Consider the following 20,417-nt stretch of genomic DNA (forward strand, 5'->3'; position numbering starts at 1 on the left):
CATCCTGTAAAGCATTTAGTATGTGCGTGAGTGTGGGAATTGACTTCTCTGTTGATTCTTTTGGACTTCATTATACAACTATGTAAGATTGTAGACACCAACCAGACTTTGCCAGAAGTTTGCAGAGAAGAAAGACATTTGCATTGCAAAAATACTCTTAGAATCTAGATTAGGTTTCACTTGAGAAAGAAAAATTCACCTTTAAAGTGGGAAGGTCTCATTGCTTTCTCCACTCTTCATTCTCCTCTTCATGTTTCCTACCTTCAGGGTGTTGCTTCTTTCTTACTTAGTACAGTTTAATCCCACAAGAAGGTTATACATGGTGTACCCCAATCTTCTAGCTTTTAAGGTGTTTTCCTGAGGTAAGATAGTTTCATTCCTATATAAAAACAACTTCAGATTTTACTTGGATATTTTCATATATAAAGTCAAGTAATATTAGCTAAAGCACATGTGAATGCGGGCTGAGTCTTACTGGGGATGTGATTTCCAGTCTTCCAGGGGTCCGTGAGATGGGTGTGTAGGTGAGGGCCCTTGCTTCCAATGACAAACTGTGTTCAGTAACTGAGTGCTCATGCTGGAAGAGAACCTACTCCCTCAAGTTGTCCTTTGACCTTCCCATGAACATACTGAGGCATGTGTGTGTGTGTGTGTGTGACAGACACACACACACAATTGTAAGCAAATGTTTAAAATCTATGAGAGGAGAATATCTTTTTTATTCAGCATTTATTGTCTGTCTAAAAGATCTTAAAATAAGAATAAACTATGTGTGAATTAGTAAATTTTAAACTGTTACTTACAAGTTGTTTACATCATCCTTAGAACTCAGATTTGGTCAAGTCTTTACTTAACTACTGTTTGTGAATCCTGTGTGCCATTGTTTTGTTTAAGCCTTCATGTACACACGTTCTCATTCAAGAAAACTGAGTATTCTTTCAACAACGTCTTAGCTGAACTACAGCTGCCAGGCCATAGAAGTGAAGGAATGATCTGTTGTGTACAGGTCTCAGTCTAATGGAGGAGAGGGGCATAAAACCTCTTCAGTGCTCCAACTAGCCATAACAGAGGCAATCCCAGCTACACACATTATACTCGGTGCCGTTAGTTATAGACTTAAATATTTGTTGATTATAATTGAAATTAAATATTTCCTTTTCCATATAAGGACTGTACTGTTTGGCAGGATTAGAAAACTCTGATTTATCTGCAATCTCTTTTCATTTTTTGGGGAGTAATGGGATACAATTTTTGTCAGATGACCAAAATTAAGAATTATTATCTAATTAAAAGACATAGAATTAGCTTGATGATGGCGGCTTCAATGACAAAGTCTTCTATTTAGTGTAGCAATTAACCATTTTGTCTTACTGATCCTAAACATGGCTTTTCTACCCTTTTCCTCAGGCTTCGGAAACTTTCCGTGGCTGCAACATGGCTCTAATTTTCTCTTCCTCTTCACAGTAGAGGCGTCTTTGGGAATCTTGGGAATAGTGTTAAAACATTAATGATGCCGAGCTCAGGGAGACTATGAGTTGGGATATTGGTGAATGCCTAAGCTTCCTATGCTTTTAAAGCGTTAAAAAATCCGCGCAGTCTTTGAAGTCATTATTAAGATAACACTGACCAAGATGCATGTAATTGAAAAAAATGGAATTTAATATAATAGGACAGTATTTACCACTAACTTTCACATTCATTTATGTATGTGTATAACGTACTTAAAGAATTCACTAGATATTTTGGGAAATAAGCTATATGCAGTGTATGTATAGAGGTCATTGTATGAAAACAAACTCAAATTCTAATCTCAGAACCTACCCCTTCCCCACAAGTGTATGCACACATACTTTCATATTTTAAATTTAGACATTTATAGACTTGTGTTTAGCTAATTGAGGGGCTTAAGGGGCTATTATAAAATACCAGTTTAGCCAGTGTTATTTGATTTTATTCACTGGACTGTTTGCCTGCCCATCCCCTTCTGTTCTGTGAAGTCTTCAAGGGCAGGAACTGTGTATCATGTTTTAAAATTGTTTCATCTCCAGTGTATAGTAAAGAGACAGCTTGTTTAGTTAATGCATAATGATCAGTGCAAGGATAAATCCTTTATTTAAGAGTAAGTCAAAACTATGAAGATTTTGACTATATCCAAATAATTCACAGTTGAAACAGATTTTTAAAAAAAACTACATACATTTATCTATTTATTGTTCTTACAATTCTTACAATTGACTCTTGCATTTCTATTCCCTTCTCACACTACAGAAAGTTGGAGATGCTCTATTGTATTTTATATATTCATTTAATTCTTTAAATACTTGGTTGTATTATTATTGTAAGTGTATGATATTTAAACTATACAATTTAAAAAATCTTTCTTTGTGTATGATATGTATACACACACACACACACACACACACACACACACACACACACACATGATTTGTATGCCACCCAGAGGATAATCTTGGGTCTTGGACTTCATCTTCCAGTCTTTCATCTTTCTGAGGCAATGTCTCAATGTGTGTTGCTGTGTATAGGAGCCTAGCTGGCTTGTGAGCTTCTAGGGATTCTCCTATCCCTACATCTCACCTTAGAACACGGGGATTCCAAAATTGCCTTGAGTTCTGAGGATCTGAGCTCAGGTTCTCACATGTCTGCAAGCACTTTACCATGGATCCATCATTACACAATATTCAAGAATACCTGACAGAAGGTATTTTAGACTTGCTATACCCATAAACCACATGTACTGAGAAGTCTGGATGTTGAAATTTTAATGGTGCTGTATTAATATGCAAGGCATGATATATTGAATTTAACCTAACAGCACAGAATATTATGTCTGGGTGAGGTTTTAGCAATCATAAGATATTTGGAAGCATTGAAGTATAAGAATTAAACCATGAGATCTAAACCAGACAGGTTAGATTCAAATCCCATTACTGCTAAATTATGTGATCTCAGACAATTACTTAATCTTGTTTCTTTATCTTGAAAATATAGCCTAAAAACAGTTCTTACCTCATAGGGTCATTATTAAGATTTAATGAGTTAATAAATGAAAATGACTTAGAATAGTTCTTATACATAGTGAACAATTAAGCACCGGCTGTCACAATAATTGTTAGTTTAAATCCAATTATTTTCTTTAAATTTAATTTTTATTATATGAAAAAACCTAAACTGTGGATAGTTACATGACTTTTCAGGATGTGCAAAAATTAGCCGCAATTCTGGGTACAGAAAACAATATTTTTATTTTAGTTGTTATTATTGTGTGTGTGTGTGTGTATGTATGGCTGTGTATGTTGTTATTGTGTTATGGTGGTGCAAGTTTGGAAATCAAAGGACATCCTTTGGGAATTGATTCTCTCCTACTATGGGTTCTGATAATTGAATTCAGATTTCAGTTGGCACTAGAAAGTGCCTTTGTACACTGAATCACTGTGCCTGCTCCAGAAGCAACACGTTTTAGATTTGATTAGTGATCGCCTTTGTGTTTATTTCTAATTGTGCGTATGTATGTGTAGAGAATGTGCATGTGAGCCGTGGTGGCTGTGGAAAGGTCAGAGGCACAGGCTCTCTAGAGCTGGAGTTAACAAGCAGTTGTGAGCTCTCTGCTACAGGTGCTGGGTGCAGAGGCCAGAACTCTGGTTCCCTGCAAGAGCAGTACACATTCTTAACTGCTGCCTGCGCCATCTCTCTAGCCCTAAGAGGTTTTCTTCTTTTTAAAGGACTCCTAGGCTTGTAGAGAAAAGTACTATCACATCTATCCAGTACCGTCCAGTTCACACGGAGGGGAACTTTTTTATTTTATTTTTATTATTTTTTTTTGGTTTTTCGAGATAGAGTTTCTCTGTATAGCTCTGGCTGTCGTGGAGCTCACTGTGTAGACCATGCTGGACTTGAACTCAGAAATCTGCCTGCCTCTGCCTCGCCTGCCTCTGCCTCCCGAGTGCTGGGATTAAAGGTGTGCGCCAACACACCGGTCAACTGAGGGTGATTTTAAGCCCTGAATCATCCTTTGTTCTTCATTTATTCATCTCATTGTTACCATGACCCTGGATTCTCATTTGCAATCGTGTTTTCTAGGATGTCATATAGTGGAATCATGTAAAAATTTCCTCCATAGCTTTTCATGGCTTCTTTATTTTTAGTACTGGAAAACATTCTGTTGTCTTGCTATACCACAGACTGTCCATTTATCTAATAAAGAACCTTTTGATTAACTGAAAGTTTGGGGAGTTACGACTATAGCTCCCGTAGAACGTTCTGTTGAGGATGTTTTAGAAAATAGGTTTGCATGAAACTGTGAGGTAGTTGTATTGTTTTCTATTGTTGCCATCAGTGAGGGAGCATTCCGGCTGCTCCACATTCCCGCTAGCAAGCATTTGGTATCGTCAGGGCCTTGGGTTTTGGCTGCTCTAATGAGTATGAAGTGATATCTTATTGTTTTGCTTTGCACTGCTTGAAGACATATGACATGCATGCTTCTATTTGCTTATTTGCCTTTGGTTTTCCTTTTCAATGAGGTGACTGTTAAGCTCTTTGCCCACCTTTTAAATTCTGTTGCTTGTTTGAGTTGAAGATATAATTTCATATCTTAGATAAGTATATATTATTAGATCTGTCTGCTGTAAATATTTCCTAGTTTTCTATGGCTTGTCTTACCATTATTTTTTTTTTCAGTATTCTTCACATACAAAGAAAAAATGGTGATTTTAATGTTCAGTCTACGAATTTGTTCTTTCCTGGATCACATTGCTAGTGTTTTCCTTAAGGATTTATTTCTGAAGTTTTGGAGTCCTAGAGTGTTGCATTATATAGGTGCTTTTACCCATAATTCCCAGCATTTTGGGTTGTTGTCCAGGACTTTTTCATGTTGTGTTGTTCTTGTGCTTTGTGGTGGGAAGTCTGCCTTTGTTCCATTGTGTTGCCCTCTTAGTTTGTTAGTGATTAGTTGACTAGGTTTATGTGGATCTGTTTCCAGCTCCTCTACTCTTTTACACCATTGAGATTTCATTTATTTATTTACTTTTTCAAGATCCACACTGTCTTGATTATATTATAGCTTTACGATAAACATGGAATTATCAGAGCAGCCAGGGGCAAGAAGATGTATGCTGTAGGCTGACCTCGAACTTAGTATGTTGCTAAGGATGACCATAACTTCTTCTCCATCTGCCTCCACTTCCTCTAAACGTGGGGTTTTAAGGCTAAGACACTGTGTCCCGTTTTAGGAAACGCTGGGGACTGAATCCAGGCCTTCGTGCATGCTAGGCAAGCACTCTGCCAACTGATCTATATATGCCTCCACCCAGCATGGTGAAATTACTTTGGTTATGTAAAGGAATACATTTTGACTTTTGTAGTAAGTTAAGCCATATAAAAAGATAGTTTTGCAGATAATATATTTAAGGTCATTAGTATCAAAATATAGCATTGGAGTAAGTCAAGTGCACCCTCTTACCTTTCATTTTATGTGTGTGAATTCCTTTGGAAAAATCTACTCTTTTAATATTTTTAAATGCATACACTTTATATAGTCAAACTGTATAAACAACATTAAGGAAGATGGGTATCTACACAGATACAATACATACGTACATATATATATATATATATATATATATATACATACATATAGTTTGGCTTATCAGGAGTTGTTTTGAAAAAAAAAACAAGGGACTTCCAACCAGTTCTATTTTCTGATGTTCATCATCCCAAAGCTGAAGATATCTCTCCACTTTAGAAAAGGCACCTGGGAGTTAGCAAAGGCTATGAGGAGCATGTGGTGGGACCAGCAATATAACTAGCACTGTTTTCCTGGAGCTAGTGCATGTGAAAATTTGGTTAAAGGTGTAGTATAAAGAATTTCATTTTTTTCTTTCAAGGAACGTTTATTTAAAAGCACCAGTTTTAGTTTTTACTTCTAATAAAAGATGAAAGATTATTTACTGTAGTTTCAGATCCATATTGTATAGAACTTTGTCTTGCTTGAATGGTAACTCCTAATAGGTTTATTTCTCTGGTATACTATGTATTAAATGCATTGCACCTGTTAATACAGACTGCCTTGCATTGTGGTGTTTGTGTAGCTGGATGCTTCAAACAAGAAACCAGTCTGCTTTCTTCTAGGGTACTAGCCTATTAGCAAGTTAATTAAACTTCATTCTGTTTTTGTCTTATAGTTTTGTTTATGGTCTTGGTTTATTTACTGAACAATGATTCGTTCTTTGCAGTTACCAGTTTTGTCTGAGATCAGTTTTCCTATTGTATGGAGTCTGTTTCTTACAGTCTCCTTTAAGACAGCTCTGACTTTAAAATCATTACTAAGCTTTTGTCAGAGCAGATTTGTTGACATTTTTCTCACATTCAAAAAATAAATTTGAAAGATTGCACAAATAAGCTATGTAATTCCTTATTTCCTGCTAATATGCAAAAATGTATTTATGATAATTACACACGTACTGTGTGCCAGAGCTGAAACAATACATTCCTCATAATGGAGCATAAATAAAGAAGGTGGAGCCAGCTGCTCTTAAACTGTTTCTTTGCAAGCAGTAATGCTATAGAGAATATACCTTTTCCCCTGTTAGTCTGGCAATACTGAACCTGTTGCTGCATTAGACGAGTTGCATGTTCCTGGCTAGGGGAAGGAGGGCTGTCTGCTGTCTGGAAGGGCTTTGTCTGTGCCTTTCTCTCTCTCTGTTTCTGTTTCTCTTTCTCTCTCTCCTTCTCTTTCTCTCTCACTGCCTTGCTTGCTCTGTCTCTGTCTTTCTCTCTCTCTCTGCCCCCCTTCCCCTCCCTCTCTCTTGCTCGCTCTCTCTCTCTCTCTCTTCCCGTCTCTGTGGTTTGTAAGGTAGGTTGCAGTGTGTGTATATACACAACATCAAGAGCAGGAAAATGGACTCATTAGGGAGGCAGGCAGTCATTACCACTCACACTGTACTTCCAGGGAGACACCGATTATGAGAAGAGAAACTCAGCGCTGGGGAAGAAGGTAGGGGCAGACAACTTTCATAAAAACAACCCTGCCTCCTCAGTCCCCCTGCATTTATCATCTTATTTACTCCACAGTGCTTTTAGGCTTTCTTTCCTGAATTTTAATTTCTGTATTTAAATTTGACAGAGCTAATGCTAGCTTGAATTTTGGAACATCTATAGGAGGCCTACCCTCTACTAATTTTCTTAATTATTTAAGGGTGTGACCTTGTGATTCAGTTTTATTAGTTTAAAAATAATTACAAACAAACCTATTTTTCTTACTAAAGTAATGAGTAAATCAGAATCTTTCACTCTTTTAAAACAAACTCCTCCGTATGTTTGTCTCTTTGCTTTTCTCGTCTGTTTATGCAATTCCATCTGTCTGTCTATATATCATGTTGTCCTTATTTATTGCTAACTGGATTTTGTTAGTTATTTGCCAGTGAGTTTTAGCTGCAGTGCCAGTGTGGGTACTACCAAAATGAGACTCTTGTTCTTTGTTTTACATTGAAGTTTAAAGTCCATATTTACAGTATAGATCCTTTAAGCAGGTTGCATACTTTATGCTAGCATGTTTATTTGATGACATTGGACATAAGGTGAAGGGTAGCCTCTCAGGGTGGGCAAGGATCAAGGAACTATTTTTTTTGCTACTACACATGTAGAAATAGTGCATCAGGGGGTTATAGTTTCAAAGAACTTGTGGCTATTTTCTAAGTTTTTATTTTATAGATAGATTGTTGCATTTATATGGGCATTACTGTGGTTAGTAAGAGTACAAACTTTCTTAACAAGAAGTTTTTATCCTGGGATAGTTTCCTTTTAGTATGTTACTGCTTGTTTATGCTTAGGGAGGGAGGAGTGGAGGCTGGCCTTTTTACATTTTTTTTTTTAACAAAGTGGAAGCTATGGAGTGTATCAGGCCATTTTGTGCAACAACTGTAAGTATTCCCTTAACATATTTGAGTCCATAAATAATGTATTTGTTATTGCAAATATGTATTTGAGGGTTTTTTTTATTTCTTTTTTCTTTTCATGGTGGGAAAAAAGCTATGCTTGAAACCAGCTTGCATTGTTGAGGAATTTTCTAGAATAGTGCTTTTTCAAAATTTCAAGGAGTAGTTAAATAAGGTGGATGTGAAATATACTTTTAGATGGACTTTATTTAGGTTTGTGCAAAAGTAGAACTTTTATTCATCTGATAAAAATTAAGTCAGACAGAGAGGCACATAAATGTTTTCAGAATATACACGAGCAGTGATAGGAAATGAATGCTGATCTGTGGAGATGTTTGATAATAACAATCACCTTTTTGTAATACATTATTTATTTACTATAAGTAGCAGACTTTCCCCTGTTAATTCCATTAGGCCTCTCTGACAACACAAAGAAGTCCAGAAAGCAATATTCTTAACCCACCTGGGACACGAGAGCAGACTCCACAACACACTCTCAAGGTTCAAGCCTAGTAAAGCGTTTATTCAGAATCCATTATTATGGGAGGGTGGTGAACTTTTGCTACTAAAAGTCTTCTTTACCGTTTCTTAAAAAAAAAAAAAATAGACTTAGACTTTTAATTTAGTTTTTTTTTTTTTTTTTTCCTCCACTGTCATTTCAGCCCTGTCCAAGAGCATACAGACCTGAAGTACATTCAGTCAGGCCCTTTCAGAGATTGGTTTTTTTTTTTTTTTTGTTTTTTGTTTTTTTTAATCAAAGGTCCATGGAAAGTTTGAAGGTGGCTTTAGGAAACGTGTATTAACACTGTGCATAGTTGGTGTTGTGAACAGAATTTTTCCCATTTCAGACTGTGATCCAAAAAGTTGTTTCAGAACTAATAGGTCAGAAGTGTGTCTGTGTCATACACCTGTTATTTTTGGTATGATCTCTTGAAGAATTATCTAAGATGCTCTTTTAGATAAAAGAAATCATTCACAGACTGTTTGATCAATCATCTTTTGTGCATATGTATTTTGTGGAAATAGTGTGAATTTATGTATATAATTCATGTTTATATGGATCCAAAAATCATAGATGCATTGCTGATAGAATTTTAAATATTTCACATTGTGTTTTTACATTAACCACAAGTAAACACCAAATGCTGTAACTCCAAAAGAGAATGGAAATTTTTTTACCTCCCAGAAAGGATAAAAGGAAGGAAAATTTTAGTCATTTCTGTGGTGGTTTTAATTTTTAGAATGTGTTTTCTTTTGCATTATAATTCTTGGTTGGCCTTCAGTAAATCGAAAATATTTTTAGGATGAAAAATAATCTTGCCCTTTTCTGGGAGGAACTGTCACAATCTAAATGCTGCAGGACACTGTAAAATGTGCATATGTAAACTTAAAGCCAGTGCCCTCTGCTGCCTAGGGATTTGGACGGCTGAAAGGCTTGCGTCACAGGAGGGCTATAGAGTGCCAGAAAAATTCATTAACCAGTCTTGCTGGTTATGGGGGGCTCATCTTCCTGTTTAAGTCCCGAAGCCCTGGTCAGGTCATAGTGTGTTTCATTTTAATGTTAGAGCAGACAGTTATCTAACACACCCACATGAGGAAGTGCTCTAAAGCAGTTATTTCATGCTTTGCCATGCCCTGTAGCTAAAACAATTTGGTATTGAGTGACGTGTGTGTGCTTTTTAACTCCTATCCGATGAAAATCAGCTTTGGCTCTTTGAAAAGCACCCAAACAGTGGAATGCCAAACAGTATGCTTCAAATGCTAAGCACATGCCAGCTTAAACTTTCTAAATTTTTTTTAACTGAAGGACGAATCAGTATGATCATTTTTAATAGAAAGACTATGTATGATTTCCTGGATCTTACTCAGTAGGGTTTCAAAAATTGCAGATCCTTTTCCTTCATGGTTTTTTTTTTTCCCTGCAGAAGCCTATATTCATCAAAAGGAAAGCAGCTGCATACTTTCTCCCTGAAATGTTAACAAATAAATGGCATTCCTGTTTATTTATCTATTTTTGAATTTTAATGATTAGTCCTTGTGCTAATTAACAAATTCCTGTATTCATAAAATCTGGCACTATATAAATAACCAATTGTGTGATTATCTACACATGTTCTGGCTTTCTATAAATATAGAAATTATTGGTGGATGTGTCCACAGACTTGCCCAATCCCGAGGTGTGGCTGGTTATGCTCTCACATAGGAAGCCAAATTTAGGCCCTGAGCAACGTGTTGCTCAGAGGTCTGGCAAGGTATGTGGAAGCAGCATCTGGCCCCTGTGCTCACTGTGATCTTTTCTGGCAAAGGGAGGTCTGCTGTTGACATTCTTTGAATGCTGCTGGTTCCAGCCTTCTTCATTTGTAAGCATGGCTCTTGAGAGTAGCTGTTGATAATGGGCATTCGAGCTGCCCCACCTTGGACCTACTTAAAAATACACAAATTATGATTTTTAGTAGAAAATGTGCTTTATTTACATTTACTAAAGAAGCCCATCCTAACTTTCTTAACTAGTGAGGACCTGAGCTGTACCAAAGAGAAAAATCTGACTATTTTCAGTTATTTGGCTCTATAAAATACAAATTTTAGAAATTTGGTATCATAAAGAAACAGACTGTCCTACTGTAGTGGCACTACACACTGTCAACTGTGCAAGGTAGACTTGCAAGTGCTTTTATCTCTCCATTAAAAAATAATCTTGAAGTAGCTTACAAAGTAGCAGGTTTCCATATGCCTTTTTGTCTATACTTAGTTTTGGTTGACCCTTGATGGCATGCACTTCCAGAGGTCCTAACCTAGTCCTTCTGTCTGCCTGTGTTTTCATGTGCCAGCACCACGTTTTAACGACGCAATCTGTTCTTTGCTTAGAGGCCAAGGCCTTTTAAATATTTTTTTCATTATATAAGACATTTTGGTTGCTATTATGTAATCCCTTAACTTAGCCAGGTACTTTTCATTTGTGACCCAAAGTCTAAAGGCTACATGCATATTCTATACATTCTAGAAAATGTCTGACTTCTTGTCCTGTTACACAAATGTCCTATAATCACATATCAGTATCGAAACCTATTATATTTAATGTGCCAAGAATAATTTCAAGCTGTTTCAGAAGCAGTAGAGGCAAGTTTCTGAGGCTCTAAGAAGGAATAGTGCCACCTACCTGTATTACTGTTGAACATGTGGTATCTACCACAGCACTTGTTCAAAGCAGCCTTCAAGGACATACAAGTGGGACTTGTTCTGTGACTCTGTTCCTCCTGTGGTAATGGACACATTGACAAATACTCTGCTGCTTCTGCACTCAACTGAGGGAAAATTATGCTTGATTTTGGCTCCATAACATCTCTTCTACTCCAGGATCAAGCTTTTCGGTTATTCTACAGTTCACTTGAGAGTCATCAGCTTGAGGACATGGAACATTTGCCTTTCTGGAATCTTTTGACACTCAACTGAAACTCTAGGCAGGCAGTGTTTTGTAGTTCTGTTAAGCAATGCAGCTCTTACATAACTACTTTAACCCAGACGCATTTAGCAACTTTTCTACATAAGAATATGGAGAAGAAAGGAGCATGGACAGTAAATTGATCAGTTCCTATAGCTGGCAGATGGCCCACGCACAGTTTTCATGGATTCTGAGTGCTTTCCATCACAGCTGATTGAAAGGGTCATGATTATCATATACGGTTTGCCTTGCTGCTATAAGAAGTAGCTTTGCTATTGAAGACATATGTGTCTTCAGATAAGATGAATTTAATGCTCATATTTCACATTAAGCAGTTAAGTATCAAGAATTTATTTGAAAAGTTCTCATATTAAACTACTAATATAAGCAGTTATATTAAAAATATATTCATGTATAGTAGAGTTTGCAGTTAGAAGAATAAAATGATGCCCAATAAATTGAAAACCATACAAATGGGAATAATTACAAATTACATAGTGTTATTTTGCCCTTAAAGAAACTCAATGTGAGCCTATCTTGAAACCATAAAATTTGTTATATAAATGTTAACAGTTAGGAGCCTTTAGTTTTTCTCTTTTTATTAAATTACCATGGGTTTCTGTTTTTAGTTTTCCTTTTAAAATATCATATGGATTTACAATCTAACTGTGATTTGTTGTTGTGAATTCATTTCATAGTTTGATCGTTCCAGTAGATGTAACTGACAAAGATTATAGGAGTGTTTTCTATTCGTATGGGTATGCCAACTTAGCCATTAGTAAAAATAATTAGCAGAATGCTTCTTCAGGTTATGTAACTGTTTTGGTTCTCATATGCACATGTGAAAACTGTATGACTGTCATTTAAAATACAAACACCTTACCTAGACATCCTTTTTTGTTGTTGTCTAAATAGAAGTTAGGCAAATGCTGTTGGGAGGGTTGCTTTACACTAGTTCTTGGTGATTTGTTTTCTTTTTAAAATACCGGACACATTAAACTCCTCTTAATTCAGTAAATACACCCCTGTTCTTTATATGTTTATTCATTGTCCCTATGTTCTTGGTCATATATTCTTATCGCCTGGGTTTCAAATAGGATAAAAAGAAGTAAAATCCTTGTACCATTTTGTGGTTTCTTATATCAGCAATGATCTTTATTCCCTCATTTCATTGCTACAAGGAAAAGAAATCGATGTGCTTAAGAAGGAAATTGAAATAAGTAATACTGAGAATGGGAGGAGTTGGTGAAAGAAAAATACTTTGTGCCCAACTTAGGAAAAAGCTATTTGACCCATTCCTACAGCTTCCGTTTTTATCCTGCTACAGCAAATAGATCTTAAATACTCTGTTCATCCCAATTCAGATTCTAATGGTGCCACTTCAAGGAGGTTATAGCAGAGTCAAAGCGTCTCACATGAGTGGTACTCTCAGTATCAGGCTTCTTGCCGCCCTTTAATCCTTGGGGTTTGAGCTCTGAGCAGATAGATCTTCATATTGGTGAACAGATGTATTTGTTCTGTAAGAAGTCTTCCTAGCAAAGCAGTCACCAAAGCAGCACCATAAGCTGAATTAAAGTGGGTGAACTGATCCCAAGTTTGTGTGTGTTTTCTCTTAAAACAAAGCCAAATAATTTTATATAATCAGACAAAATGGATTCAAGTTTTGTTTTACATAAAAGCTTTCTGAAACTGGGTTTTAATAGCCCATTCTTCATTGCATCCTGCCCATTTGGTGGTTTGCTTTGCAAATGTTGAATAATCCAGATAATTCGTTCCTTTTAAGAAAAAATTATACTCTATCATTCTCAGTATACCCACCAATATGAAGATATAGATATCTTCACTACCTACACTCAATAGTTTTGTTCTGTCAGTTGGCCATGAAACATATGAACAAAAGTTTAAAAACTATTTTTTTTCTGGTATGTTGAGAAAAACCCTACAGTCAGCTACAAAGCTCTTCCTCTGGAATCAGGTGGTATTAATTAATGCAAGAAAGGATTTAAAGTGGCTAAATCTGGAGGCCTTGTTTCTTTTGACTGTGATTTTAAATAAGTCACAATCTCTGTTTTGCAGGATTTTTTTTCCTTTGACAGTAAAACAGTAAAACTTATCTGATTCTATTTTTTTAAAGTCTTAAACAGTGTGATTTTTGTTTTAGGTGCTGTATTTGTAGCTTTCTCTGTTCATAGTTTCTGTTTATAAGCTAAAAGTGGATGGAGGACGTTTGGTTTTGTACTGGTGGAAGAGTGGAAGGAGCCTCTGGTCTGAGAGAACACAGCACTTTAATTTTGAGGTGGCATCAGGATATCAGGGGAGTAAATGTCACAATGTATTATTGCTCTTATTTAATGACTCAATAATTGCAGTAAACCAAAAATTTTTTTTTTGACAGACTGAAGGACTTAATTGCCTGTGGGTAGTCTGAGAAAAGACAGTTTTAAGTAAGTTTTAAGTGAGTGGAGTGCAGCCTAGCTTCCATGGCTCCTCTTTCCCACTGGCCACTAGATGGAGAGGTGGTCCGTGTCCACAGCTTGTCCGTGGTACACCGCTCACTTCTGAGTTTCCACTGGCAGACTGAACTGGATGCCTTTGAACATTTTATGAACACAGACATATTTAGGCGATGCCATCAGAGAATACACTGTCTTCTATAAAATCATGATGTGATTTTCATGAAATTCAAAAAGATTTGTTCTTCCTTAACCCCTGTAAATACTGGCAGACCTGGGAGGCCAGCATCACAACTCTGGTTTTAACTGCCACAATAGACCCTCTTGCCTCTTTCAAATTTGTCCATTTAGAAAGGGCCCGGAATGAATGTCAGCACGACACTGCCACCTTGTGTCCCTGTTGCTATGAGAGTAACTAATGCATGAGCCAGTGAAAAGGAAAGAAGTGGACATTCAGAAAAATATTTGCAATTTGTTCTAAGCCTTGGTTTTGCATTAATGATACAAAAATGCATATGAAGTGTTTTAGTGGGTTTGAGAATTCTTAATTCTCAAGAAAATATTAGGATCTGTGTATTTCCTCCTCTTATACTAGTATTGAAAATTCTTTTAAAATGCTGAGTTCAGGGAGGGATGTATTTAACTTAGAATTAGAGATGGAGAAGACAAGAGTTTTTCACTCAGTTCTTTCGCTTGTAAAACTGAAACTCAGCACATCAGACACCAAGCTATTTCTTCTTTTGAATTCTGATGGGAACTTTTATATGCATCCCTTGTAATACCGCTTCTCACATTCACTTGTCATTGTTTCTGAGCATATAGGCCCTGTAAGCCCTGGGCTGGAGGATGAGACTTATGTATGACCGTCTGTCATTCTGGAACCTTCTATGGCATTCAGAATACTCACTCAAGTTACTTGAAGTTCACATAAATACTTATACTGGGCAGCTTATGACACATTCATTTATTTTGCACACACATACATAATACTCAACACACACACACACACACACACACACACACACACACACATACACACTTTATCCTTCTCTCTCCAAGATTTAAATGGTTTTCAAAGCATTTCTCTTTTGGAAGAACACCTTTTGACTTAGCTCCTTTTCAAGCACTAACTTTCTCTTTGATATATATATGTATATATATATGTGCATATATGTGTATATATGCACATATATATATACATATGTGTATATATGTATATTATATATGTATATATATATATGTATGTATTTAGTTTTTCTTCTTTTTTTATTAATTTATTTCTTTACACTCCATATTTTATTCCCCTCATCCATCCTCCAACTGGTCCACATCCCATACCTCCTCCCCACCCACCTGTCTCCACGTGGATGTCCCCACCCCCCCACCCCACCTGACCTCTAAACTTCCTGGGGCCTCCAGTCTCTTGAGGGTTAGGTGCATCATCTTTGAATCAACACAGACTAGGCACTCCTCTACTGTATGTATGTATGGAGCCTCATATCAGCTGGTGTATGCTGCCTGTTTGGTAGTCCATTATCTGAGAGATCTTGGGGGTCCAGATTAATTGAGACTGCTGGTCCTCCTACAGGATCACCTTTCTCCTCAGCTTCTTCCAGCCTTCACTAATTCAACAACGGGTCAGCTGCTTCTATCCATTGGTTGGGTGCAACTATCAGCCTCTGACTCCTTCAGCTGCTTGTTGGGTCTTTTGGAGGGCAGTCATGATAGGACCCTTTTTGTGAGTGCTCCATATTAAAATGACATTTTCTGTTTGTGTGTGTGTTATAGTTGGCTGTACAGTAGTCAAAGCTCAGTTTCTAATTTCAGCTTCACAACAAAATTCTTGTGCTAATGTGAACGAGATGCTTGGCCCTCCTACATCAGTGCATAAAAGAATTGGACTGATCCGGCTGATCTGAAGGGTGTCAACTCATGAGTTTTGGAGGGCCTGCTCTGTGTTTACATTATTTTTGTACCTTTGGCATCTCAGGTTTTGAATTACTACTATAGCTAAAAGTTAAATTACTCATTGTTGAAAATACTACTTGTTATCTCATGATTTAGAAGAGAAAGCTCTTCTTATAGGGGTTAAATTTAATGTGGGCATGGGAGTTATAAGTGAGAGGCACCGTAAGATTTAGCATTTTATTAAATATTTAGTTTGGTTGATTGGGATACCACCATCTTTCTCTTTTTAGCTATAAAATAAGTAGAATATTTTTAAAGAGCAACTACTTGCCACCTACATATTATTTCATGCTATTTTAAACTTTATTCATAACTTGTTAAAGTCAGAGTTAAGGTTTAAGTTTCACATGTTTTTGTATGGAATTTATGCTTGAGTTTTAAGTCCACATATCACTGAAAACACAAATAAACTTAGGATTGGATAATTCACTTAACTTTTTAAGTTTGCCTTTATAATTTTTAAAAAGCAATAGTAGATGTTACCTTTCCTATAAACTCTCATAGAGTCATTGTGAGGATTAAACGAGTGAGTTCATGTCTGTAAAGCTTTTACGAGTAGTAAAAGCAGTGTACAAATACTAAGGAGTGTCCCTGCAATTACTGCTGTAACTAAAGAAGGAACAATAATAAAGTCCAAGTCAGAGCAAAACACACAGCTTAAGAACATTCAAATCTGGGACATTACTTAGAATGCTCCTCTGTGGCAGCAGACTCTTTAGAGATGTTCTCGAAATTTTCTGTATTTTGCCTTAATAACTAATAAACGTGAAACAAGACTACATGTACTGTCTTTTAAATAACTTTTTAAACTTAGTGTTCACAAGTTGCTTTTGATCATATTTATTAAGTATAGAAGCTAATTTTTAAAAAGTAAGCAATTACTATGGGAAATGTTCTCAAGCATTTAATTATTATACCAGATAGTTCATTGGTTTTTAAGCATCAGGGTGCATAATAATCACCCTACAGTATTTCTTAAATTTTAGTTATCCAAGCTCCATCACCAGTAATTGGTCAATGGAACTCAGGAATCCTGCATTGTAGCTGGTCCAATCAATTGAGAAAATTTTAGTTGACTTTTATGTCATCTACATACAGCCTCAGATGTATCACAGTCAGCAGGTGAGTTTTCATATGCATGGATTCCAAGGTCACATGTATCTTATAAAAGCTATTCCATCAGTTTTTATTGCAAACTGTGAGAATGACTGCTTTTTAGTTTTTTAAGGTCTAATGTTACAATATGTTTATCCTTGCATCTAAATTCAACTTCATCAATCATATGATTCCTTAAGTAAATACAGCTGTATTTTACTTGTGAAAGGCTAGTCAGTACTGCCAGGTGTTAAAAGTTTACTCTTGTCCTACAACCACAACTTACGGAAGAAGGACAATACTTTTTGTTTTTCACACAGGTTACTTAATTTATCTTTACCTACAAGTCTGCATGTATAGTGATAGTCTGTCTGTGCTTCAGATGAAAACCCCTGTGTAGAATCCATTGTGACATTAGTTGACAGCTATGTACACCAAAGTTGAGATTCAGGGTCTGTGTATTTTTCACTACATGATTTCTGGATGGAGGTACAAATAAAATACCAACAATCAAAAGGAGCCTACATAGTTCTACTAGCTATAATTATTGAATTCTTAAGTAGCTTTACTTATGGGATTATGAGGTATTTCCTACAAGAGAAGAAAACTAGGCTTGTAATGGTTAAGTGACTCACACATGATTGCATATTTAGTAAGGGGCAGAGCTTAGGTTAAATATGGATTCAGTCTAACATTGATAGCAAAGTTAGTTCTCTTAATATATTATCAATGACTTTAAATGTACTCCTTACAATCATAGTATACCCCAGAATCAGAAAGGTGTACCATTTGTTAACCACAAGTCACCAAGTGCTAATCAGCTTTGTAGGGTATAAGTTTATCTCTAATGCACGTGCAGTAGTCACAGTGTAAAAAAACTAGGGTCTGTGTCATCTCTGTTTGAAAATAACCATGATCTTATAAATCAAGATACATATATAGTTTGGGAAAGTTTTGATGACAACTTAATTCATATATTAAACATTGTATGTATGTATGTATGTATGTAAGTATCCAGACGTAGTAACAGGGGAATGTAATCCTTTCTTTAGAAGAATTTCAATTTTGGGGATTTGGATTACATTTGAAATTCTAAGAGTGACCTTTTCCCAAATTATACTCTTTTAGGTTGTCATCTAGGGAAGAATGAAGGGTAGATCTTAAAATTAAGAAATTTACCTACTCTTTTTTCTTTTTTTTTTTTTTTTTTTTTTTTTTTTTTTTTTTTTTTTGGTTTTTTCGAGACAGGGTTTCTCTGTGTAGCCCTGGCTGTCCTGGCACTCACTTTGTAGACCAGGCTGGCCTCGAACTCAGAAATCCGCCTGCCTCTGCCTCCCGAGTGCTGGGATTAAAGGCGTGCGCCACCACGCCCGGCTCTCTTTTTTCAAATATAGAAATTAAAACATGATTTTGTAGAAAGTCAAATTTAGTAAGGGAGTATGAAATGGAAAATTTTGTCAGTAATTTATTTAAGCTCCACAGGGAAAATTCTATAGGCTCTTTGAATATCCCAAATTTATTTTGATTTGAGACCAGCTTAAAGGGCATGTCTATCTTAAAACAGTTCTCCATTTTTCTGAGGAAAATTCCACAGGAGCTAGTAGTGGGAGGTAGTATACTAACAGTGACCCTGCTGGGGCCAAATAAGCACTTTGACATAACTCACTCCTTCCCGTTCCTGAAGCCAGAGTGTGGCCTGACTACTGGGCATGTTTAATTTTGACAGCTAATTTTATTTCTTTGCAAACACACAAAGTCAGAAAACTTAATGGGGAGGGGAAGGTATTTCTGGTATTATGTAGATGAGGTTTTGGCTCAGAATAAAATGTGAAAACATGTAGCCATTATCGGTGTATGGGAAGCAGTTGGTTACCCTTGCTTTGCAGATTAGGAAGGAGAAGCCTAAATAGTTACAGTCACACCTGTGTCTTCAGGGTTGAGACTTGTACTGGAGCTATTTCTTCAGTGAGAACATTGCCTGGCGTGCTGCCTCTATTGATGAAGAAACTCTAACATCTCTGCAGCCTGTTTCCTCCCTCCTCTTTTCTTGCTATTGCTGTAATATCTGAAAATTATTTTCATGATAGTTTCAGGCTTACGTAGACTGTCAGGTAAATTTTGAGCATGAAGGCGGTTTAGAACAAGCTGATCTGTAAGGCCAGTGTGCATCCTTTTAAGCATGAATATCTTTTATTTAGATCATATATGTAACAATCATGGGGTTAGAAATAGAACATGGTGTTGAATAAGTAGAGATTGTGCTCAGGGCAGAGCTCTAAATATGGAAATTGTAGTGAACATATAAGGTTTGTAAAACAGCTTCATAATCATATTGCGTGGATTTAGAGTAGATACATTAATTAGAACTTTAGTCTTTGAAAGGTTTATAACTTCCTTAGATATCTCCTCTGCTTGAGCCTTGTGGGAAAATTTCACCTTGGTTCCCATCTTCCCTGTTGAGGTCATATCTATTAGTCAGCTTCTCACTGTTACAGTAAATAGACAAATCTGTGGGTGTGGCAGTGTGTGAGCAGTAGCTTCACTTTTCCTTGTGATGCCGCCTTACTGGTTTCTCTGTGCCAACTGAAACCACAACCTGAGTGTTACTTGGTCACCGGAAGCTAACCCAGTAACTGCATAGAAGAACTCAGAGGGAATGTCATCATATTCAACATGGTTTGCACACACTGCAGTAGAGTGTCCAGTCCTCTAAACTTTGGTTAGTGAATGTTTGAGTTATTATCAAACATTAATGCAGATCAGGTAGCTGGTTCTCATATTGACATATCCACAGCCATCAGAGCCTTGGATTCTATTCTAAGAATTGAAATTAATTAATTGAGTCCAAAAACAGCCATACATTTGATTTGCAAATGTGTCCTATTTGCCAATAGCACCTAGTTTGCTTGTAGGTAGGGCCTGCTGACAAGTTTGTGTTTTCATATCTGAGCTATGGAGTCAGTCAGTCTCAGTGGCCCGAGGAGGCCGGTGGTGAGGGCCTGCAGCTTTGTTAGAAGTGGAGCACAGGCTTCTCACCTTCCATTTAAATTCACACCAATTGGCAGGAAGTTAAATGTGGTTCTGTAAGAAATGGAGAATGCTTAAACCAGAAGGAGCTAAGGGAGACGTAAAACTAAATGACGTCTTCAAAGGATCCTACTTATTTTCCACAGTTCTCATCTAGACTTCATCTTTACTAAGTGTTCAAAATAAAAGATGAAGTTGACCGCGTTAAGGAGACAGTAGCCTTTGTCTACAAACTATAAAATTATAGGTGGCGCAGTTTGGATATTCTTGGGGACAGATAAATATGCTTTTATCTACTACAAATTAATTATTTAGTTAAAATTCTCTAGAAAAATAAATACTGATCCCCAACAAGTTATTTAGGACATAAAAAAAGAGGTAACAGTTCAAAAATTTCCTTATCCTGTTTTTAAAATTATGAACATAGATTTGCATGAGAGGGAGAGATTTGGTTAATTGCCATTTAAATATGCAGCTCCAGGTTTG

The 20,417-nt window shown here is 36.5% G+C and overlaps 1 protein-coding gene across 18 annotated transcripts in view; it reads left to right on the plus strand.

The window, feature by feature from the left end:
* Zbtb20 (zinc finger and BTB domain containing 20) overlaps window positions 1-20,417 on the plus strand; it is a 765,654-nt gene that overhangs the window by 34,461 nt on the left and 710,776 nt on the right. For 15 of the 18 annotated variants that reach the window (XM_085832261.1, XM_029470521.2, XM_085832263.1 and 12 more), the window contains exon 1: window positions 6,688-7,009. The exons of 2 other annotated variants lie outside the window; for them this stretch is intronic. The gene's annotated coding sequence lies outside the window, so the exon portion shown is untranslated. One more of the 18 variants, XM_085832262.1, reaches the window with a different exon arrangement.

Source organism: Mus caroli, unplaced genomic scaffold, assembly GCF_978045245.1.
Source record: "Mus caroli unplaced genomic scaffold, Mus_caroli_1 scaffold_17, whole genome shotgun sequence".
NCBI lineage: Eukaryota > Metazoa > Chordata > Mammalia > Rodentia > Muridae > Mus > Mus caroli.